A 16207-nucleotide genomic window follows, 5' to 3' on the forward strand; every position below is an offset into this window, starting at 1 on the left:
AGAATACACTTTCTTCCCTTCTTGAATTTTTTATCACAGTGAGACTAAAAAACTTTAAAAGTTGACACTTTATAAACAACCAGAATAAAATAGCACATTTTGGTGACAATGGGAGATATTGCAAATACTGTGCATTGCTGGTGGAAATATAAAATGATGTGGCCATTGTGGCAAATGTTGATTTCTAAAAATCTAAAATATAGAATTAACGTACAGAGCAACAATCTCACTTGTGGATATATACCCCAAAAAAGGAAGTAAAGATGCAGAAAGGTATTTGCCCACTCATGTTCACAGCAGCATTATTCACAGGAGCCAAGAGGGGGAAACCACTCAAATGTCCACCATGGATGACTGCATACACAAAATGTGGTCCACACACAAAAAAGAATGTTATTCAGCTTTTTAAGTAATATTTTGATACCTGCTACAACATAAATAAACCTCAAAAAAATTTTCCAAGTGATGAAAGGCAAACACAGAATATCAAGTTCTGTACAATTGAATTTATAGGAAGACCCAAGAGAAGTATAATTCACAGACACAGAAAACAGAACAGAGGATGCCAGGCTGGGGGAAGGTAATGGGAATTTAGAGTTAAGTGGATACAGAATTTTAGCTTGGGAATAAGAGAAAATTATGCAGATAATTGTGGTTTGTAGGACAACATGGTCAAGGTCCTAAATCCTGTAAATAGTACACTTAAAAGGGTGCAAATATCACATTTTATGTTTAAATATTTTAACACAATTTAAACAACATCACAAGAGACAATTGTTTAGGAAGAACAAAGATGTGTTGGATTGGTTCAAGGAGCCAGAGCCTGTGGTTGGCTGACACTATCACTGTGCATTCTAGGTTTCATATTTGCATTTGCTTTCATACACATATGTTCAGTTTTGTCACACACAGAAAAGAATAAGGCAATGCTAAAGATAGCATTACTCTGCTGATAGTCATAAATGGCAGTCAGATGATACTCAGGGGTTTCTGTCATAAAAACTAAGAGCAAGAAAGTTCAAAGACTGGCCCAAACACATGATGGTTTGGGTTTCTGTCAAAATAAAGGTGGTCTGGGCTTCCCTGTTTTGTAGGACCATCTGATGACAGTTAACATGTTCACAGACCAGAAGAAAGGATTAAACTAAACAGACCCCCAAAATCTCAAGGCTGTACTCACCTGGGCAAAAAAAAAAACAAAAAACAAAACTGAAATACAAATATGCCACAGTGGCTCCTGAATAAATATGAAAAAAAGGAGGAGAATTTTTTAGATTTGCAAGTGGTAGTAACTGCCAAGGTGTGATGTAAATAAGAAAATCAATACATTTTTAAGTGACTATGATGACAATTATGTGATTATGAGGATCTCAACTGGTGACCTGATACTTCTTCAAGGGCCAGAGCCATAGAGCACATCTTCAAGAGTTAAGAAATCTTGCAAGAAGAGAATATTTAGGGAGAGGAAAATGGCAGTGAAGTGAATGGAGCTACACAGACCATCTCCCAGGACCAAACTGGCTTTACAACGAAAATAAAGGCAAATCATCAGGAAGGGGCAACTGAAAGACACCTTGGAGGACCACATAACCAGAAACACCGACTCAATCCTGGTAGGCTTTCGAGGATGCAAGAGTGGGCCGGGAGCCCATGGTCCGCAGCTGCCTGGGCAGGGACCAGAGAACTTGGCGGGAAGTTACTGCTACCGCCTCCCTTGCAACCCTGCATAGGTCCGGGAATTCTGTTGCCTGCTAAGCCCTTGGCTGGTGCCACACAGACTCTCGGGGACCAGGGGACTAAGTGGGACACTGCCACCAAGGCTGAGTCCCACGAACACTGCGTGCTAAGCCCTCGGCTGGTGCCGCACAAACTTGCGGGGACCAGGGGACTGTGCTGGACCCTACTGCCTCCTCTGCAGTGTCCTGCTATCACAGCTCAGTCCTGGGGCTTCTGCTGAGTGCAACCCCCTCAGCTGGTGCCACAGTCGCGGCTGCCCTTGGCTGGAAGCAGCGCCCTTGGGTTAAAAGTCCCAGGCGGCTCCACGACACAGAGTCTAAACAGAAGATAAATTGGCAGCAGCCACTCACCTTGGGCTGCAGCAGAGGGAAGGCAGACTGGACTGGAACTGTGTGGGGACACTTGGGATTTGGAGGGTGCTAAGAGCTTTCGCTGAGTGCAGCCACCTAGGACTGGTCATTTTACTCCTTCCCAGGGCCCTGGGGAGAGGCAGCAGCCACTCCCTCAGGAATTCAACACCACCTGGTGGTTATTGAAATGCTAATTGAGTCCCATTAACAATGAACAGCTGCCTCACTCTCAGAAAATCCTTTCACTTAGCACCTGAGGGAGTTTTTCAGGCAACTCACAAACCAAGGGTCTGCAGGTGACCTCTACTAATAGCCTCCAGGCAAAAAAAGCAAGAGGATAACTACCATTCCCTGGGTGAGCAACACTAACCAGAAAAGCTAAGACTTGATAGTGGTGTTTAAAGTGGGTCCTCCCGGCCTCATCCAAACCCAGGAGAGGGAGCCACAAACAGCAGAACACCAACACCCACTGGGAAAATTTGGCAGACTCTATAGCCCACTGTGATAGCCAAAATGGTGAGAAACAGAAACAAAAGCCAAATAAAAGAACAAGAGAACTCTATGGAAGATGAGATAACTGAGGTGCAGTTAAGCAAGTTAACAGAACTAGAATTCAGAGCCATGATGTTGCAGAAGCTCAACAGCATGTGTAAGGACATGAGCACCATGAGTAAAGACATAGAAATGTTGAAAATAAACCAGATGAAAATTAAAAACCAACAGGAAGAAATGAAGAATGATATATCAGAAATAAAAAACACATTGGAAGGTCTAAAAAGCAGAGTAGGGGAAGCTGAGGACCGGATCAGTGAATTAGAAGACAGGCTAGAAGAAATCAAACAATCAGAAAACCAAAAGAAAAAAATGATTAAAAAACAGGACGACAGCTCAAGAGAACTGTGAAACAACTGGAAGCAGAATAATATTTGCATCATAGGAGTCCCTGAAGAAGAAGAAAATAAACAAGGGTTAGAGAATATATTCAAAGAAACAGTGACAGAAAACTTCTAATTTGGTGAAGTAAGAAGGCATTCAAGTTCAAGAAGCACAGAGAGCCCCAAGTAAGAAGAACCCAAACAGGCCCACACCAAGACACATAGTAATCAAACTGCCAAAAATTAAAGACAAAGAGAGAATCCTAAAAGCAGCAGGAGATAAGCAACAGTTTACCTACAAAGGAAACCCCATAAAGCTCTCAGGTAACTTTTCACAAGAAACACTACAGGCCAGAAGGGAATGGCATGAAGTAATCAAGGTCATGAGAAACAAGGATCTGAATCCAAGACTACTCGACCAAGCAAAACTATCATTCAAAATAGAAGGTCAAATAAAGAGCTTCCCAGACAAAAAAAAAAAAAAAAAAAAAAGGCTAAGGGAATACATTGGCACCAAACCAACACTGCAAGAAATGTTAAAAGGACTGCTGTAATTACCAGGAGAAATGGAAAGGAAAATATAACCACACTAAACAAAAATGGCAATAAATAAGTACATATCAATAATCACCTTAAATGTAAATGGACTGAATGCTCCCATAAAAAGACACAGAGTAGCTGATTGGCTAAGAAAGCTTCACTCATCTATATGTTGTTTACAAGAAACCCACCTCACAACAAAAGACTCACATAGATTGAAAATGAAGAGATGAAAAAAAATCTTTCAAGCAAACAAAAAAGAAAAAAAAGCTGGGGTAGCAATACTTATATCTGATAAAATAGATTTCAGAATGAAGGCCATAATTAGAAACAAAGAAGGTCACTATGTAATATTGAAAGGATATATTCAACAGGAAGATATAACCTTGATAAACATATGCACCCAATACAGGAGCACCAATATATATTAAAAAAACTTCTGGAGGACTTTAAAGGAGATATCGATAGCAATACAATCATATCAGGGTCTTCAACACACCACTGACATCACTGGATAGAACCTCTAGACAAAAAATTAGCAAGGAAACAGAGACTCTATATGAAGCACCAGACCAAATGGATTTAATAGATATCTACAGAGAACTACGTCCCAAAACTACAGAATTTACATTCTTCTCAAGTGCACATGGAACATTCTTACAGATAGACCATATGTTAGGGCACAAACTAAGTCTCTACAAGTTCAAGAAGATTGAAATCATATCAAGCATCTTCTCAGACCACGATGGCATAAAACTAGAAATCAATTGCAAGAAGAACATACAAAGACATTTGAACACATGGAAGCTAAATAGAATGTTATTAAACAATGAATGGGTCACCGAGGAGAAAAAGGAAGAAATTAAAAACTTCCTGCAAACCAATGAAAATGAAGCCACAACAACACAAAATCTATGGGATTCAGCGAAAGCATTTCTGAGAGGGAAGTTCATAGCACTAAGGCCTACCTCAAAAAAAACAAGAAAAATCTCTAATAGACTATCAAACCTCAAAACTTAAAGAACTAAAGAGCAAACAAAAGGAAAACTCCAGAGGAAGTAGAAGGAAGAAAATAGAAAAGATCAGAGCAGAAATAAATGACATAGAGACCAAAAAAAAAAAAAAAAATTCAAAGGATCAATAAATCTAAGAGCTGATTTTTCGAAAAGATAAACAAGATTAATGGACCCTTATCTAGACTCACCAAGAAAAAAAGAAAGAGAACCCAAATACACAGTATCAGAAATGAAAGAGGAGAGATAATAGTTGACACCACAGAAATACAAAAGATTGTTAACAACTACTATGAACAATTATATGGCAACAAATTTGACAATCTAAGCGAAATGGACAAATTTCTGGAAAAATATAGTCTCCCAAAACTGGATCAGGAAGAGATAGAAAACTTGAACAGATCAATAACAAGAGAAGAAATTGAAGATGTAATCAAGACTCTCCCAGCAAACAAAAGCCCAGGCCAGGATGGCTTCATGAAGGAGTTTTACCGAACATTCAAAGAAAAACTAATACCCATTCTCCTCAAAATATTTCAAACAATTCAAAAAGAAGGAAGACTTCCAAACTTGTTTTATGAAGCCAGTATAATTCTAATTTCAAAAGTAGAAAAAGACACAACAAAGAAAGAAAACTACAGGCCAATATCACTGATGAACATAGAGGCCAAAATCCTGAACAAAATACTAGCAAATTGGATCCAGCAATACACCAAAAAAATTATCCACCATGACTAAGGGGGATTCATCCCAGGGATGCAAGGCTGATACAATATTTGCAAATCCATCAATGAGATACACCACATAAATAAAATGAAGAAAAAAACCCACATGATAATATCAATAGATGATGAAAAACCTTCGACAAAATCCTGCACACTTTTGTGATAAAAAACTCAACCATGTGGGAATAGAGGGATCATATCTAGACATAATAAAGGCCATATATGAAAGATCTACAGCCAACATCATACTCAATGGAGAAAAACTAAAAGCATTTCTCTTAAGAACAGGAACAAGACAAGGATGCCCACTTTTGCCATTCCTATTTAACATAGTACTAAAAGTCTTAGCCACAACAATCAGAAAGGAGGAACAAATAAAAGAGATCTAAATTGGAAAGGAGGAAGTGACATTGTCATTATTTGCAGATGACATGATACTGTACATAGAAAACCCCAAAGACTCCACCAAAAGCTTACTAGACTTAATAAATAAATTTGGCAAAGTAGCAGGATACAAAATTAACATCAAAAAATCGATGGCATTCTTATACACCAATGAACTCACAGAAAGAGAAACTAAGAAAACAATTCCATTTACCATTGTGGCAAAAAAAATTAAGATACCTAGGAATAAACTTAACGAAAGAAATAAAAGACCTACTCGCAAAAAACTACAGGTCATTGAAAAAAGAAATAGAGCAAGATATAAAAAAGTGGAAGTACATACCCTGTTCATAGATTGGGAGAATTAACTTAACTAAAATATCCATATTACCCAAAGCAATCTATAGATTCAATCCAATCCCCATCAAAATACCGACAGCATACTTCACAAATTAGAACAATTACTTCAAAACTTCATATGGAACCAAAAATGGCCTCGAATAGCCACAGCAATCTTGAAAAGAAAGAACAAAGTTAGAGGGATCACAATACCAAATTTCAGGTTATACTACAAAGCCACTGTAATCAAAATAGCCTGGTACTGGCAATAGAACAGGTATATACCAGTGGAACAGAACAGAGAACCCAGAAATGGACCCAAGGCAATATGCTCAAATAATATTTGACAAATGTGGCAAAAGCATACAGTGGAGTAAGGACAGCCTCTTTAATAAATGGTGCTGGGAAAATTGGACAGCTACATGCAGAAAAATGAAACTAGACCATCAACTTACACCCTACATGAGCATAAACTCAAAATGGATAAAAGACTTAAATGTAACTCATGAATCCATAAAAATCTTAGAAGGGACTGTAGGCAACAAAATTTCAGAGATCATACGCAGCAGAATTTTTACTGACACATCACCTAAGGCAATAGAAACAAAGGAGAAAATGAACACATGGGACTACATCAAACTCAAAAGCTTCTGCACAGCAAAAGATACAATCATCTAAACGGAAAGGCTACCCACTGTATGGGAGAGCATAATTACCAATGATACATCAGATAAGGGGTTAATTTCCAATACATGTAGAGTGCGCATACAACTCCACAAAAATAAGACAAAGAATCCAATTAAAAAATGAGCAGAGAAACTAAATAGAAACCTCTCCAAACAGGACATACAAATGGCTAAGAAACATAAGAAGAAATGCTCATCATCACTAATCATCTGAGAGATGCAAATTAAAACAACACCTCACACCTGTCAGAATGGCTGCCATCAACAAATCATAGCCAGGGTGTGGAGAAAAGGGGACTCTTGTGCACTGCTGGTGGGAATGCAGACTGGTGCAGCCACTATGGAAAACAATATGGTGTTATCTCAAATAATTAAAAATTGAACTTCCATTTGACCCAGTGATCCTGCTTCTAGGAATATACTCTCAGAAGCCTTAAACCCCAATCAGAAAGAATATATGTACCCCCATGTTTGTAGCAGCACTATTTACAATCGCTAAGATCTGGAAACAGCCCAAGTGTCCATCAGTAGACGAATGGATCAAAAAGCTTTGGTACATATACACAATGGAGTACTTTTCATGCAGCTGTAAGAAAGAAAGATCTCATATCCTTTGAGACTACATGGAGGGACCTGAAAAGTATCATCCTAAGTGAAACAAGCCAAACACAGAAAGAGAAGTTTCATATGATCTCACTTATTTGTGGAATATAATGAACATAGTCTGAGGAATGGTGTAGTCCCAGAGACGCGGAAGCAGGGTACAGACTGACAATTTCCTAAAGAGGGGCGTTGTGGGGGAGAAATTAACCACAGAACTTATATGCATGTATGCATAAACAGTGGACATGAACAACAATCTGGGGATAGGGCAGGGAGGGATGGGGAGGGGGGAATCAGTGTGGGAAAAAGGAGAAACATCTTTAACAAAAATTAATTAATAATAAACAAAAACAAAACAAAACAAAAACATAATATTTATTAAGACCTGCAACCAAATATTCACTATAATTCAGGAAACATTTTGTTGGTTTATTTTTTGTTTTAAAATTTTTACTTTATTAATTTTTAGAAAAGAAGATAGAGAAAAAGATAAAAGAAACATCAATGAAAGAGAACACTGGTTACCACCTGCATACCCTTCATTAAAGATTGGGTACACATTTGGGCATGTGCCCTGACTGGGAGTCAAATTGGCAACCACATGGATCAATGCTTGACCATTGAGCCACACTGGCCAGACCAGAAGTGTCTAAACTAAAACAACTCTAGAAAGCCACAGTGACAGTAAAAAAGGTTTGTTATGCTAGGAGCAGGAGTTTGGGCTATTGAAATTGTGCCTTCCTACAGTGTCCTTGGACAAAGAACTCAGGTATATACTGACCCAAGCCCTTATTTTCAGCTTTGTTCTGCTTCACTTGCAAAGGTTAATTCCACTCTCTCTGCTGTCTCTTCTATTGCATATAAGGCTCTTATTTCACTCTAACTGCTGGGGTGAATCAATAATTTTCATACAAGACTCTCTTTGAGTTGCACACACAACTGAAGCAGGCATGAGGAATCAAAGTGGGCAGCGAAGAGAAAAAAACAGCAAATGATAGACAGCAAAGAGGCAGAATGTGGAAAAAACATCTGGTCTTATTTTGCTTTTTTTTGTTTTATATTTTACTTGCTATATAATTCATAGAAAGACTGAAACATACTAACCTTAAGTATGCAGCTTAAGAAATGCAGCTTAATAAATGCCCTAGTAAAATTTACGCAGATCAGGTGTCAGAAAACATTTTTCTCTTTACAATTTTTTTAAGTTTGTTGTCAGGCAATAAAAAGAGTGTCTGACCCCTCTGCCCTTGCCCTGACCATGGACTTTTGGTTTTCTTTGTTTCACATAATGGTTTTGGAGTCATCTGTGTTGTTGACCATATCATCTCCTGGTTCATGTTCATGTTGTGTAGCTTTCCAGGCATGGACATGCAAAATCAGTGTGCCCATCCTTTCACTAATAATGATTCAGGGTATTTTTATATTGCAGTTATTATACAGAAGAAATGGTAATATTTAGATAGAGGGCACTTGTATTCTTTATACATATATTTTGATATTCAGGCAGAAGTAGGAAATGTGTGCTCTGGATAGTTAAGTTGCTAACATGAGTGAAGCCAGTTAAGAGTGCAGGTGGACTTTTACATTTCACAGATAATTATGCACATATTACTGCTCCACTGATTTTCTTGGTTGAGAAAAGTTTTCTTTTAGAAAACAACCCAGGAAAGGCACAGAGATAGAGTCTTCCATTTGTTCTGACCTATCTCATAAAAGAAGAGTAGATATCCCTAAAACAGAACAGGAGAGAGAAAAGAGAATTCAGAAAACAAAGAAAATAAAGAGTGAGTGAAAAGAATACAAAATATAAAGAGAATCATGTGATAGATAGGAGAATGCAGAAAACACACAGAATCCCAGTAGAGAGGAGAAAGCACAAAGATTTAGGAGAGAAAAAGAGAACTCAAAGAACGGAGAGAATCAGAAAAGCAGAAAATGCAGAAAACAGTGAGAATCAAAAGAAAAAAAGTTTAGAAAATAGAAAATCTGAAGAGAAAGAAGAAAATGCAGAAGACAGGGAAAATCTGGAGAGAGGGCAGAGAACACAGTAAACAAAGAGAATCTGTTGAGAAAAGAGAAAATGCAGAAAAAAATACAATCAAGAGAAAGGGAAGAAGACCACAAAAAAAAATGCAGAAAACAGAAAATAAGGAGAAGAAGTAGGGAACGCAAAAAATTAAAAGTGAGAGATGATGAGAGAAAAAAATGGCAGCAGAGTGAATGGAAACTACACAGACCATCTCCCAGGACCAAACTGGAATTACAACAAAAATAAAGACAAATTGTCAGGAAGGGAAAACCAAAAGGCAGCTTGAAAGGCCACATAACCAGGGACAGTGACTCAATCCTGGTGAGATTCAGGAGCCCACGGTCCACAGGAGCCCATGGTCTGCAGTGGCCTGGGCTGGAACCTGCTTGTGGCCTCAGCTGGAACCAGTGGCCTTGGCTGGAAGCTTCGCCCTCAGCTAGGTCCTATGGCTCGGCTGAGAGCAGCAGCTGCCTCAGCTAAAACCTGTGGTCACCTTGGCTGGGTTCTACAACATCGTCTTGGTGCTACATCCTCGGCTGAGACCAGTGGCCCTGGCTGGAAGCTGTGACCTTGGCTGGGTCCTGTGGCGTTGTCTAGGACCAACAGCTGCCTCTGTTAGGACGTGAGCCACCTCAGCTAGGTCCAGAAACCTCTACTAGGTGCTATGCCCTCAGCTGGGAGCTTCCACAACCTCGACCATCCTTACAGGGAGCAGTGATCTTGGGTTAGAGTACCTGGCAGCTCCATGGTGCAGAAACCAGACAGAGGCTAAATTGGCAGGAGACGCTCACCTTGGGCTCCAGCAGAGAAAGGACAGACAGGACAGGAATTGTGTGGGGACACTCGGTATTTGGAGGGTGCTCAGAGCTTTTGATGAGTGCAACCACACAGGACTGGGCTCAACTTATTCTTTCCTAGGGACCAGGGGAGAGGTGGGGGCCCCTCCATCAGAGATTCACTAGCATCCTGTGGCCATTAAAATGCAAATTGAGGCCCATCAACAACCAGAATCGGCACTACCCTCTGGAAATCCTCTTACACTGATTCACCTGAGGAAGATTTTCAGATAACTCAGAAACCAAGATTTTTTAGTTGACCACTAATAATAGCCTCCAGGCAAAAAATGCTAGAAAATAACTACCATTCCCTGGGCTAGCAACTCTAATCAGGAAAGTTAAGACTTCACAATGGTGTTTGAAATGTGTCCTTCCACCTCATACAAACCTAGGAGAAGCCACAAACAGCAGAACACCAACACTCACAGGGAAAATGTGGCAGACTGCAAAGCCCACTGTGATAGCCAAAATGGTGAAATGCAAAAACAAAAGCCAAATTAATCAACAAGAGACCTCTACTGAAGATGAGAAAAAGAAGGTGCAGTTAAGCAAGTTAACAAAACTAGAATTCACAGCCATGATTTTCAGGAAGCTCAAAAGCATGTGTAAGAACATGAGCACCATAAGTAAAGATAGAAATATTGAAAATCAACCAGTTGGAAATTAAAAACCACCAAAAAGAAATAAAGAAAGATATATCAGATAAAAACAAACAAACAAACAAACAAAAAAACACATTGGAAAGTCCAAAGAGCAGAGTAGAGAAGGCAGAAGACCGGGTCAGTGAATTAGAAGACGGGGTAGAACAAAATCAACCAATCAGAAAACCAATAGGAAAAAATAATAAAAAACAGGAAAAACAGCTTAAGAGAACTGTGGGACAACTGGAAACATGATAACATTTGCATCATAGGAGTCCCCGAAGAAAGAGAAAATGAGCAAGTGTTAGAGAATATATTTGAAGAAATAGTGACAGAAAACTTCCTTAATTTGGTGAAGAAAAAAGTATTCAAGTTCAAGAAGCACAGAGACCCAAGTAAGAAGAACCCAAACAAGCCCACACCAAGACCCATACTAATCCAAGTGCCAAAACTGTAAGACACAGAGGGAATCGTAAAGCAGTAAGAGATAAGCAACAGGTTACCTACAAAGAAAACCCCATAAGGCTCTCAGCTGACTTCTCGCAAGAAATACTACAGGCCAGAAGGGAATGGCATGAGGCAAACAAGACCAAGAAAAATAACAATCTGAATCCAAGACTACTCTACCCAGCAAGGTTATCATTCAAAACAGAAGGTCAAATAAAGAGCTCTCAGACCAAAAAAAAAAAAAAAAAAAAGGCAAAAGGAATACATTAGCACCAAACCAACACTGCAAGAAATGTTAAAAGACTACTGTAATTACCAGGAAACATAGAAAGAAAAATATAACCACACTAAACAAAAATGACAATAAATAACTACATATCAATAATCACCTTGAATGTAAATGGATTGAATGCTCCCATAAAAGACTCAGAATAGCTCATTGGATAAGAAAGCATGACTCATCTATATGTTGTTTTCAAGGCACCAACCTCAAAAAAACAGACTCACATAGGTTGAAAGTGAAGGGATAGAAAATATCTTTCAAGCAAGCAAACAAACAAACAAAAGCAGGGGTAGCAATACTCATATTGGATAAAATATATTTCAAAATTAAGGCCATAACTGGAGATAAAAAAGGCCAATACATAATATTGAAAAGATCTATCCAACAGGAAGATAAAACCTAGAAAAATCTATATGCACCCAATATAGGAGCACCAAAAGATATCAGAAATGTTCTGGAGGACTTCAGAAAAGAAATCAATAGCAATACAATCATAGCAGGGGACTTCAACACTCCGCTGACATCACTGGATAGATCCTCTAGACAAAAAATTAGCAAGGAAACAGAGACTCTAAATGAAACACTAGACAAAATAGATTTAATAGATATCTACAGAGAATTACACCCAAAAACTACAGAATTCATATTTTTCTCAAGTGCACATGGGACATCCTCAAAGATAGACCAAATGTTAAGGCACAAACTAAGTCTCTTCAAGTTCAAGAAGACTGATATCATATCAAGCATCTTCTCAGATCAAAATGGCATGAAACAAGAAATCAATTCAAAGAAGATGATACAAAGACATTTGAACACATGGAAGCTATATAGTATGTTATTAAACAATGAATGGGTTACTGAAAAGAGCAAAGAAGAAATTAAAAACTTCCTGGAAATCAATGAAAATGAAAACAACACAAAATCTGTGGGATGCAGAGAAAGCAGTTCTGAGAGAGAAGTTCATAGCACTTCAGGCCTACCTCGAAAACCAAGAAAAATCTCTAATACAACATCTAACCGAACAACTTAAAGAACTAGAGAGCAATAAAAAAGAAAACCCCAGAGCAAGTAGAAGGAAGGAAATAGTAAAGATCAGAGCAGAAATAAATGATATGGTGTCAAAAAAAGAAAAAAGAAAAGATAACAAAGAAAAAAAACAATTCAAACAATCAATGAAACAAAGAGTTGTTTTCTTGAAAAGATAAACAAGATTGATGGAACCTAAGATGAACTCACCAAGGAACATAAAGAGAGAACCCATATACACAAAATCTGAAATGAAAGAGGAGAATTAACAACTGACACCACAGAAATACAAAAGATCGTTAACAACTACTATGAAGAATTATATGGCAAAAAATTCAACAATCTAAGCAAAGTTAACAAATTTCTAGAAACACATAGTTGCCCAAACTGGATCAGAAAGACATAGAAAACTTGAACAGACCAATAACAACAAAGGAAATTGAAGATGTAAAAAAGACTCTCCCAGCAAACAAAAGCCCAGGCCCAAATGGCTTCATGAAGAAGTTTTACTGTACATTTAAAATAGAAATAACACCCACTCTTTTCAAACTATTTCGAAACATTCAAGAAGAAGGAAGACTTCCAAATTCCTTTTATGAGGCCAGCATAATTCTAATTCAAAACACAAAAGAGACTCTACAAAGAAAGAAAACTACAGGCCAATATCTCTGATGAACATAGATGCCAAAATCCTGAACAAAATATTAACAAATCAGATCCAGCAAACATCAAAAAAAGTATTCAGCATGACCAAGTGGGATTCATCCAAGGGATCAAAGGCTGGTACAATATTCGCAAATCAATAAACATGACTCACCACATAAATAAAATAAAAACCACATGGTCATATCAATAGATGCCAAAAAAGCCTTCAAAAAAATCCAGCATCCATTTCTGTTAAAAATACTCAGCAATGTAGGAATAGAGGCATCATATCTAGACATAATAAAGGCCATATATGAAAGACCTACAACCAACATCATACTCAAAGGGCAAAAACTAAAAGCATTTCCCTTAAGAACAGGAAGAAGGCAAAAATGTGCACATTCACCACTCTTGTTTAACATAGTACTGGAAGTCTTAGCCATAGCAATCGAACAGGAAGAAAAAATAAAGGGATCCAAATTGGAAAGGAGGAAGTGAAACTCATTATTTGCAGATGACATGATACTATACATAAAAAAACACAAAGACTCAATCCAAAATTTACTAGACTGAATAAATAAATTTGGAAAAGTAGCAGGATATAAAATTAATGTCAAGAAATGGATGGCATTCTTATACACCCATGATCAACTCACAGAATGAGAAACTAAAAAAAAATCCCATTTACCATTGTGGCAAAATAATTAAGGTACCCAAGAATAAACTTAACCAAAGAAATAAAGGACCTTTTTGTAGAAAACTACAGGTCATTGAAAACAGAAATAGAGAAAGATATAAAAAAGTGGAAGCACATATCCTGTTCATGGATTGGGAGAATTAACATCATTAAAATGCCCAACAACCCAAAGCAATTTAAAGATTCAATGCAATCCTTATCAAAATACCAACTGCGTACTTCACAGAATTAGAATAAGTACTTTAAAGTTTATGTGTAACCAAAAAGGCCCTCAAATAGCCACACCAATCTTGAAAAGAAGAACAAAGTTGGAGGGATCTCAATACCAGATTTTAGGTTATACTACAAGCCACTGTAATCAAAACAACCTGGTACTGGCACAAGAACAGGCATATAGACCAGTGGAACAGAACAGAGAACCCAGAAATGGACCGAAGGCAATATGCTCAATTAATATTTGACAAAGGTGGCAAGAGCATACAGTGGAGTATAGACAGCCTCTTTAATAAATGGTGCTGAGAAAATTACACAGTTACATGCAGAAAAATGAAACTAGACCATCAACTTACACCCTACATGAGAATAAACACAAAATGAATAAAAGACATAAATGTGACTCATGAATCCATAAAAATCCTCCAAGAAACTGTAGGCAACAAAATTTCAGACATCATAAGCAGCAGAATTTTACTGATACATCACCTAAGGCAATAGAAACAAAGGAGAAAATGAACACATGGGACTACATCAAACTCAAAAGCTTCTGCATAGCGAAAGATACAATCATCAAAACAAAAAGGCTACCCACTGTATAGGAGAGCATAATTGCAAATGATATATCAGATAAGGGGTTAATTTCCAATATATAGAGAGTGCTCATGCAACAAACGAATGACAAAGATGAAATTAAAAAAAGGGGAAAAACTAAATAGACACCTTTCTAAACAGGACATACAAATGGCTAAGAAACATATGAAGAAATGCTCATCATCACTAATCATCAGAGAGATGCAAATTAAAACAACAATGAGGTATTACCTCACACCTGTCTCAGAATGGCTGACATCAACAAATCATCAAACAAGTGTTGGTGAGGGTGTGGAGAAAAGGGGACTCAGGTACCTTGCTGGTGGGAATGCCAACTGGTGCAGCCACTGTGGAAAACAATATGGTGTCACCTCAAAAAATTAAAAATTGAACTTCCATTTGACCCAGTGATTTTACTGCTAAGAATATACCCTAATGATCCTGAAATACCAATCAGAAAGAATATATGTACCCCCTTGTTTGTAGCAGCACTATTTACAAAAGCTAAGATCTGGATACAGCCCATATGTCCATCAGTATACAAATGGATAAAAAAGCTTCGGTACACATACACAATGGAGTACTATGCAGCTGTAAGAAAGAAGGGTCTCATCCTATGACACGACATGGAGGGACCTGAAAAATATTATCCTAAGTGAAACAAGCCAAACAGAGAAAGACAAGTATCATATGATCTAACTTATTTGTGGAATATAATGGACATAACAGTCTGAGGAATAAGGTAGTCTCAGAGATGTGGAAATGGGGTACAGACTGACAATCCCCAGAAGGGCAGGTGGTGGGGGAAAGGTAAACTACAAAACTTATATGCATGTATGCATGAACAATGGACATGGACAAGTAAGCTGGGGACTGGGTGGGCAGAGTGGAATATGTGTGTGGGGGGGAATAAACCTCTGAAACAGTAGTTAATTATTAAAAAATAAAATAAAAGGGAGATATGACAATGCAAAAAACACAGAGAATCAGAGGATAGAGAAGGAAATGCAGAAAACTAAAAAAATAAGAAGAGGGGGAAAAGGAGAAAATGGAGAGAATCAAGGGATATAAAAGAGAAAGCAGAAAACAACAACAAAAGAATATGCAGAAAACAGAACATCTGGAGAAATAAGAGAGCATGCAGAAAACAGAAAGAATTTGGATAAAAAGAAGCAATGAAAAAGAGAATTAGAAGAAACAAAATGCAAAAACTGAAAGGAACAACAACAAAAAATGAGCTGTGAACTCATAATAAAAAAGAATTTTGAGAGGGAAGAAGAACATAGAAAATGGAGTAAACAAAAGTGAAAGAGTAAAAGGCAGTTTCAAAAAAAAGAGTGACCTCAGAAAACAGAGAATCAAGAGATAAAGGAGAGAATGCAAAAAAAAAAAAAAAAAAAAGCACAGAAAATAGGTGAGAATGCCGTACACCAAAAATACCAGAAGAGAGAAGAAAAAACTCAGAATAGACAGAAATTTCAAAGAGAAAAAAATGCAGGAAACAATGAGAATCAAAAGGTAAAAAAATGCAGAAAACAAAGAAA

The sequence above is a fragment of the Molossus molossus genome, unplaced genomic scaffold (genome assembly GCF_014108415.1).
Source record: "Molossus molossus isolate mMolMol1 unplaced genomic scaffold, mMolMol1.p scaffold_m16_p_30, whole genome shotgun sequence".
Lineage (NCBI taxonomy): Eukaryota > Metazoa > Chordata > Mammalia > Chiroptera > Molossidae > Molossus > Molossus molossus.